Raw genomic sequence first — 7,685 nt, forward strand, 5'->3', positions numbered from 1 at the left:
GTTATATGGTATAAGATGGAACCCCAGGAAGTATTAGAGCTGGTGCATAGGGCACTATCAAAACTTCATTGACATTGGGGTGAACTGTGCCCCAATACTCTGTAATAATCCCTCATCATTCCAGAACTTTGCCGGATCATTTACTTGTTGGGGTGAGGAATCCATTCCATTTGCCAGTGACAGGATGCTAGCATGGTTACCTGCTCCAAACAAGTGGAGGAGCCACATAGCTGAGCCCTCACCTTTGTTTCTGGAGCAGAGGTGAGTAGTGCCCACAGCCAGGCACAATTGATCTGCTTCTGGTTAGAGCTGGTTAAACATTGGCAGCTGTTCCTGGAGAGAGAGCCAGAGAGTCCACCAGCCTAACTTGGTGCTCTCCTGGCCTGTCTGAGAATGTGGACACAGGGGTTTCAGGCATCTCTATTGGCCACACATTGGCACTTTCATTTGTCCCTTGAACAAAGTCCTAACTGGAGGCTGTAAACTTAGATACCAGGTCCCACTGTTCACATGGGAACTCTGGCTCTGCCTTCTGAAGGCTTTAAAGCCTTGAGTAGGTAACCCACCCTTCCGTGGCCTCAACATCCTCATTTGTGTGGGCTAAAGGTCAGAGTTCAGTCTTCCTTATTGCTGGAGAAAGGTTTCAAGCTCATATGGCAGGAGGCCTGAGTTCGAATGCCGGTAGTGCTTGTCAGTCGACTATGATTCTAGTTTGTTTTAGCCTGGGAGCCCAGCTGTGGTTTGGGGCTTTGGTGTGTGGTGCCTTCACATCTGGTACTTGAAGACTGTTGGGCTGTGGGCTGCTGCTCCCAGAGCACTGTCCACTGTGGGCCTATCTGCCCTGCCTACCCTGCTATCGGCAGATGAAGCCCACATTTTGCTCTATGAAATGAAAACAAGTAAGCCACAGAGCCCAGGACCTAAACCATGTCAGCCTTTGCCACTGCTTAGCTACAGTTCTCAGTAGGGCCTCAAACCAGGTTTTTCATGGTATTTCCAATGTGAGACCAGCTGAACTGTGCTCTGGGCGGAACCACCCGACAGTCTCCTCACACCCCATCAGGCATCCGACAGACCCAGACACATTGAGTGTTAGAAACCATGAGCATGATCACAGTGGCTGGGGTGGTCATTTGTCCTGTGTCCCTTGAGTTAAAAGCAGGATCTACCCTGCTGTCTCCAGTGACAGGGTGAAGACACCTCCAGACTTGTTTTCCAACAGACCCTCAGAACACAGTTTCACAGCAGAGTAACACACCATGTTCCTGGGAGCGCTCTGGTGACACAGACCTGTGACAACATTGGGTTACTCAAATGAGTCTATGGGATGAGGGGATTGAAGCAGCTTGTCCTGAAAAACGTTCCTGGCTGGTAGCTGAGACCAGGTTTAATGGTAGGTGTCTTCATTCCAACCCCACTGCAAGGGATGGGCCCGGAGACCTGGGGCCGAGTCCACGAAATCACAGATGTATACTCTCATGCTTGCCTAGCTTCTGGATTAGAAATGCTTTTAAATGTTTTTTTAGGTTTATTATTTTTATTTTATGTGTATGAGTGTTTTGCCAGTACATAATGTGTCTTAGGATTTTTATTGCTGTGAAGAGACACAGCAACTCTTATAAAGAAAACATTTAATTTGGGTGGCTCACAGTTTCGGAGGTTCAGTCCTTTATCATGCTGGAGAGCAGGGTGGCATGCAGTCAGACGCACTGGAGCTGAGAGTGCCAACATCTTGTGGAAAACAGGAAGTCAACTGAGACACTGGGCAGTATCCTGAGCACAGGAAACTTCAGAGCCTGCCCCCCAGTGACACACTTCCTCCAGCAAGATGATACCTATTCCACCAAAGCCTCACTGCCTAATGGTGCCACTCCCAATGAGATTATGGGGGCCAATTACATTCAAACTGCCACAGTACGTAAGAGCAGAGTAGATGGTGCCCAGAGGCCAGAAGAGGGAGCTAGATTCACTGTAACTGGAGACGGTTGTGAGCTGCCACATGGGTGCTAGGAACTGAACTCCAGCCCTCTGAAAGAGGGACCAGTGCTCTTAACCACTGAGCTATTTCTTCAGCCCCTGGTCTAAAATATTTTTAAAAGAATTGCATTTAAGGGTTGGGGAGGTAAAGTGCTCGTTATGCAATCATGAGGACCGAGTTTGGTTTTCAGAACCCTCCTAAAAAAGCCGAGTGTGGTGATGTGAGCTGGTAATCCATTGGGGAGATGAGAGACAAGTGGGTGCTGGGGCTCCCTGGCGGGCCAGCCTAGCTGAACTGGCGAACTCCAGGTTCAGTGGGCAAACTGCTTGCTGTGTAAACTTGAGGACCTGAATCCTCATCCACAAAAAGCAGATTTGAACATTTATAGTCCTAGGTTCATGTCAAAATAAGAGCCAGAAGCATGTGGGCAGACAGTAGGGAACCCTGTCTCAAACAAGGTGAAGGTGAGGATCAATACCTGAGCTTGTCGCCCCCTCCACACACACATGAAAAAAGGGTGATTTAAGCCATATACAGAGGCCCCTTGTTCCTGCCCTTAGAGGCTCAGGGATGGCAGCTTCCATCCAGTTTCCCTTAGCCTCCACAAACCACAGGTGTTTGTTATCGGAAAGCTGTCTTGCTCCTGGCTTTGTCTTGAGTAATTTTGTTTTCTGAGAGGCCCAGACCTCTGCCTTCCCTAGCAGACTGGCAGACAGGCAGGTGTGAGCCAGAGGTCACAGATGCCACATCTATGGCACTGAGATCATCTGTCTCTGATGCCTTCCAACTCCCCTGCATCAGCTGTTCTTGCCATAGTTCTGTTTTGCAACCATGCTGCCTGGCTCCAGCACCTTGGCTGAGAATTCTCCCAGGGCCCTGCTAGGCCAGGAGTCAGCCAGGAAGGAACTTTGAGAAAGTGGGAGGCCCTGATATCCATCCTACTCTCTCAGGCAGTGGAGGGTAACCAGATTGCAGTTCCTAGAACTCCGGTCCTGATGGCAAGCCTCTCCTCTTGGTGGGCCTTCCTAAGTCTTCTTGCTCTGGACTCGTCTGCAGCAGTCTCCAAGATGGCACCTCAAGACCCACTTGGAGGTAACCCTGTGATCCGAAGGGTTTCCCCCCCATCCCAGAGAATAGCACTGACCCCTGTAATCAGTAGACCTCAGTAACACCAGACGGAAGCCCATCTTTCAGATCTGCATGGAGATCATGATACTTCAGCCTGTGGCCTTGGAGCCACCACCATATACCAAGGACACTAAGCAGATGAGCAGTGTCCTCCCACCCACAGCCACACCAATGTGCCAAACACTGCCTTGGAGGCAGGTTCCCTGGCCCTGCTGAGTTTTCAGATGAGATGGCAGCCTCCAAGGACCGCCTTCCATAACCTCACAAGACAGCTCAGGCTGGAGCTATCCAGCTCAGTGTTTCTGGGCTCCCACACCTCAGAGATGATTTGATACATGGTGAGGTTATCGTGGGTGGGTTTGGTCTGCTACCCTGGAGGGCGATTCAAAGGCAGGGGGAGGTGAGATATAACCCATCCTTCTAGCAATGGCTCTGGGATTCATGAACCAGAGTCTGGAAAGTTCTGTTGGAAAACCTTCCATTTGTCCCAATCTATTTCTACGCTTTGGCTTCTGGTTATCTGGCAACGGTGTCTACTCAGCCAAGATGTCTTGGCTGTGTGTCTATGGCTTCTTTCAACTGGAACCGTGGACAGGAGGCACTGCAGGCTTTGTCATATGGGACTGTAAGAAATAATGGTGTTTTCCTAAGTGACTTGAGCCACCTCAGATCCAGTTAAACATGAATAAAGTCTCTGGACCCCAAAGCTAATCCATTGTGGCCCCAAGTGTCCATGTCCTGACTTGTCACAGAAACACCAAAGGGCCCCTGAGGAAGCTCAGTTTCGAGTCCCAGTTCTCATCATTTTTGTTATTTTGTGAGACAGGGCATCACATAACCCAGGCTGCTCTTCAATTTGCTATGTAGCTCCTGCCTCCACCTTCCAAGTACTGGAATGAGAGTACAGGTACTCACCACCATGCTGGGGTATGTGGTGCTGGTGGTAGAACCCAGAACTTCAGCATACTAGGCAATGCTGTGTGTAGAGTATGGACTCTGTACTGTGGTTCCAGACGAGATACTGGGATGCACCTCCACATGACAAATGTACCAGATTCTTTCCCTGACATTGCCTTGGACCTGTCCAAAGCCCTTGGTTCCTCCTTTACCCCTGTAAGCAGGGTATCCCTTTTGATCTCCCGTCATGCCCTGGATCATCAACCTGGGCCCAGGGCGGAGGGCAGCGCCTCTACAGGAGTTCAGGCTTCTCTCTGACTTTTGGATCCCTTGTCATCACAGATGGATACCTTGGTTTATTTATCCTGAGGCCCTATAGCAAGACAGACATCTAGAGGGCCACACAACCCCAAAACAAGAATGAACTCGGACAGTGGAGAATGGGTGTGTAAAACCGCGAAGCTTCTCTCGCAAGGTCATTTCAAGCAGTGGCTGGTGTCCCCTCCTGGGTGAGGCCCTGAGGTCACAGCTGGGTCACAATGTCCAAATGTCCCAGCAACAAGGAAAGGACTACAACACCCAGGGACCTTGTCCTTTAAGGAGGGAGGGTGGAGGGGGGGAAGATCTGTGGTCTCGCAGTAAGTTCCATTTTCTACTAAATTCATGGTTTGGTTCAAGGGAGGGGGCCTCTCTCCGATGGAGGGCAGGTTGTGCCTCATGGCTACATCACTGTGTATACGCTCTCAGGTATGGCTTGGATGTCTCTATTTCTTAAGCATCTTGGAATCTTTTTTCTTTTTATTAGGAAAGGGACATGTTCCCAAGCAAGATCAGCCGATCCTGCATAAACACACTTGGGATTGGCCACAAATGCCCAGGCTATCCCCAGGGAACAAGCAGACCTTGAAGAGACCCTAGCCTCCAGCCCCCTGTTTCCAGAATTCTGAACCAGGTCTGAAGAGTTTCTGGATTCTTCTGAGCAAAAGTCACTGGTTTTGTGTTGTCTACTTGCCTCACCCTGCTCTGGGGAAAGAAAGATTTCTTTCTAGGTGGAAAAGGAACCAGATCATTCCTATGACTTTGTTTCTTGTCAGAAAGCAGGAAGCCCTGTGGCTCCGGCCTGAGCAGATTGTGACATACGCAAAACTCCTCCTGACCAGAAACAGGAGTCATTTTTGGTTTTGTTTTGTTTTTTGGCTTTATTCATTTGTTTGTTCTTAGGATAGGGTCTCTCTATATAGGCATAGATGACCTGGAACTCACTATGTAGCCCAGACTGGGCTTGAACTCAGATCTCCTTGCCCCTACCTTCTTGGTGCTGGTGTTAAAGGCATGAGTTGCCTTGCCTCACTACAAACGTTTATTTGAAATGGGTGAATGATTGAAAACCAAGTCAAGCCTCCTCCCAGGCTGACAGGAACTTCTAACTCCTGACATGGGGTCTCACTGGCTCATTCTGCCAGGAGTGGGGACCTTGGGCAAAGGGCTCTGCCATAGAGCGTGGAGAAGTCTCTGCTCTAGGCCTTGGATGCTGCCTGACGGCATTCTAATTTGGGGGTTGGTGGAGGTGGTAGTCTGCTAAGTTAATGTATTTCAAAGGGTTTTCTTCACTCTGTAGTCACGAGGAAGTTAGGGCAGACATTAATGGCTATTCTGTTAATGACTATTTATGGGACTCGCAATAGCCCAGTATAATTTGGCTCTTGAGTCTGTAGCATTTCAGATTTCCACAGTCATGAAGTTCTGCTCCAGTGGTTCTCAGCCTGCAGGTCATGACCCCGCAGGGCCCACACATCAGATTGCCTACATAGCAGATATTTAGGTTACGATTCGTAACATTAGCAAAATTACAGTGATGAAGTAGCAATGAAAATAATTTTATGGTTAGGGGTCACCACATGAAGAACTGTATTAAAGGGTCACAGCATTTGGAATGTGGAGAAACACAGTCAGTGTTGTGTAATCTTGACCACAAGTGTGGGCTTTTTGTTTTTCCTCTCCCCCTGTCCCGGGAACTTCAGTTCACCATGGAGAGGCTTTGAAGTCCACTCTACCTCTCCAGGGAGGGCAGATGCAGCTGGTGGCAGTTGTGTGGGAGCAGATACTGTAGTCTTTCTTTTAGAAGACTCCCAATGCCTGGAAGATGATGCTGACTGTGCTTGTAAGAGGAGAAGGCGGCCTGGGGCGGTTGCCCTGTGAATGCTCTCCTGAGTCTTGTCAGCCTACTGTTGAGACCAGTGGCTTCACAGGTGTACATGGGAATTTTAAAAAAGATTCTAGCCAGGTATATAGGCTCACACCTGCACTCAGGAGGAGGCGGAGTCAGGATTGCTCTTAGTTTGAGTCTAGCCTGGGCTACAGAGTGAGCCCATGTTCTGCTTTTGGTAAGATGCAATCACACGGCACCACACACTAGGGAGAGATTGTTGATGGAAGGAAGAGCTGGGTAATGTGGGGTCTGTCTTTATTTTTCAGAAATTGCCACCATCACTCCAACCTCCAGCAGCAGCTACCTGCTCAGTTTTCACTGTCAGCCCAGAGGCAGGATCCCCACCAGCAAAAAGAAAGGTTCACTAAAGCCCCATAAAATCGTAAAGTGTCAATTACTGTCTTTTCTCTGATTTACTGTTATATCTTTGAGAGGAACTTAGTGTCTTTGAGCTGTCCTTGTATCTACACGGTGGAGCACAGATACTATCGGAAGGTGAAAAATGAAATACAGCTACCCCCAGCAGCGTGGCAGGGCCTCCAGAAGGGGGTAAGCAAATGACTGGACAGTCTCAGATGTGGGCTCACAGGAAGCACTGAACTGGACCGAAGGGTAAGGAATTCATTGGAAGAGTCGTTAAGGATGTGAGCAGACAGAGCAGCGTGCTCTAAAGAGAGCGATAAATCAAGACCTACAGGTAGCACTCCTATTACAGCTCTCTGAGGAAGAGGGAGTTTCCACGGTGGGAGCCTGCAGGTTCTCTGATTTCCAAATAAAGGCAGGAGAAGGGTAGCTGTGATACCCCTCCAGACCCCTGTTGTTGTAACTTTTACCCCCCTATATGAGAATCTGAGCTAGAGACCCACAGTGTCTCAGTGGGTGGCCCGGTGTCTGAGAGGAGAAGAGCTGTGCAGCTATTGTGGGGACGGAGACACTGACCCAGTGTGCAGCTGCCTCAAGCACAGTTGGCTTGATTCTGTGCGAGGCCCAGCAGTGCTGACCAAGATGCTCCTGTGGGCCCTCTGGCTCCTGGAGTTCAGGGTGAGGTGGGAATTACACACATGGGAATGCAGCTTCATTCCTTGTAGCCTTCAGGATAGGGGAGAAGTTTTTTTTTTTTTTTTATGTAACCAGGTTTAGCTTCCTTTTCAGGACAATTTCTTTTTTTTTTCTTTTCTTTTTTTTTATTAATTAATTTATTTATTAAAGATTTCTGTCTCTTCCCCGCCACCGCCTCCCATTTCCCTCCCCCTCCCCCAATTAAGTCTCCCCCCAGCCCGATTGCTTTTCGGGGAGAAGTTATTTTAAAGGTTATTTTTATTTATGTGTATGTGCACCTGTATGAATTTATGTGTACCACATGCATGTAGATACCTGTGGAGACCAGAAGAGGGCACCAGAGCCCATGGAGTTACAGGTGGTTGTGAGCTGTCAGTGCAGGTGCTTGGGGCCTCTTAATTGCTGAGAAATCTC

The sequence above is a fragment of the Microtus pennsylvanicus genome, chromosome 5 (assembly GCF_037038515.1).
Source record: "Microtus pennsylvanicus isolate mMicPen1 chromosome 5, mMicPen1.hap1, whole genome shotgun sequence".
In the NCBI taxonomy this organism is placed as follows: domain Eukaryota; kingdom Metazoa; phylum Chordata; class Mammalia; order Rodentia; family Cricetidae; genus Microtus; species Microtus pennsylvanicus.